Source organism: Arachis duranensis, chromosome 7 (genome assembly GCF_000817695.3).
Source record: "Arachis duranensis cultivar V14167 chromosome 7, aradu.V14167.gnm2.J7QH, whole genome shotgun sequence".
NCBI classification, from domain to species: domain Eukaryota; kingdom Viridiplantae; phylum Streptophyta; class Magnoliopsida; order Fabales; family Fabaceae; genus Arachis; species Arachis duranensis.
In genome coordinates this window covers 30,997,911-30,999,629 of record NC_029778.3, presented here as the reverse complement: position 1 = coordinate 30,999,629, position 1,719 = coordinate 30,997,911, and positions in this window count along the sequence as shown.

Genomic DNA, 1,719 nt, shown 5'->3' with positions numbered 1-1,719 from the left:
GGCGCCATTGCCGGGGATTATTGAGTTTGAACAATTGAAGGCTTATTTTATTTCTTAGATTAGGAATAATTTATTTTTGTTGTTATAGAGTCATCAAATTTTGATAGGATAGTTTCTTTTCAAAAATTTCTTTTCAAAAATATTATTTTTCTTAATTAATTGTTAATTTTTCGCGAGTTTAGTGTCTTATTCTAAGTTTGGTGTTAATTGCATATTTTATATTTTCTCTAAAATTCTCGTGTTAGTGTTCTTGGTTCTTTCTTGATCTTCAAGTTGTTCTTGATAATTGGTTATACCCTTTGGAACCTTTTTCAAAAAAATAATTTTTCTTGGATTGAATCTTGTGCCAAACTTTAAGTTTGGTGTTTTCTTGTTAATCTTTTTATAATTTTCGAAAATTCTATTAAAGTTTTCTAAAAATTTTAAGTTTGGTATTCTTTCTTTTGTTCTTGGTGTTCTTGTGAATCTTCAAGGTGTTCTTGAGTTTTCTTGTGTCTTGATCTTAAAATTTTTAAGTTTGGTGTTCCTTGGTGTTTTCCCTCCAAAAATTTTCGAAAATAAGGAGCATTAGATCTAAAAATTTTAAGTCTTGTGCCTTTTGTGTGTTTTTCTCTTTCATCATAAAATTCAAAATTCAAAAAAAAAATTTATATTTTCTAACTAATTTTGAACTACTTTTTCGAAATTTTTTTAAAAGTTCAGATTTCAATTTCAAAATTTTTCGAAAAAAATTTTCACAAAATATTTTCAAATTTTTTATATATATTCCATTTTTATTTATTCCACTATTATAAAATAAATAATATCAACATACATATCATCTCTCTTGTATTCCATCATGGAAGCAAGTAGGAATGAACAGTCCAAGAGGACTCTGGGGTCATATGCTAACCCCACTACTGCTTCATATGGGAGTAGTATCTGTATACCCTCCATTGGAGTTAGTAGCTTTGAGTTGAATCCTCAGCTCATTATCATGGTGCAGCAAAACTACCAGTATTCTGGTCTTCCACATGAAGAACCTACAGAGTTTCTGGCATAATTTTTGCAAATTGCTGACACAGTACATGATAAGGACGTGGATCAGGATGTCTACAGATTATTACTGTTTCCATTTGCTGTTAAAGATCAAGCTAAGAGATGGTTAAATAACCAGCCTAAGAACAGCATAAAAACATGGAAACAACTGTCAGAAAAATTCCTGAATCACTATTTCCCTCCCAAACGGATGACACAACTAAGGCTAAGCATCCAAGGCTTCAAACAAGGAGATAATGAATCCCTTTATGATGCATGGGAGAGATACAGAGAGATGCTAAGAAAATGCCCCTCTGAAATGTTTTCAGAATGGGTGCAATTAGACATCTTTTATTATGGGCTTACAGAAAAAGCTCAGATTTCTCTAGACCACTCAGCTGGTGGATCTATACATATGAGAAAAACAATTGAAGAAGCTCAAGAGCTTATTGATACAGTTGCCAGAAATCAGCATCTGTACCTAAACAGTGAATCTTCCATGAAAGAAGAAGCTAAAACAGTAACTGCAGAACTCAATCCGATGGATCAGGCTAATGAATTCAATCAGCAATTAGACTTTCTAACCCAGCAGCTAGCCGAATTCAAAGAAATATTACAGGAAACAAGAATGGCAAACAGGAATATGGAAGTGCAATTAAAGCAGACAGAAAAGCAACTGTCAAAACAAATAGCAGAAGAATG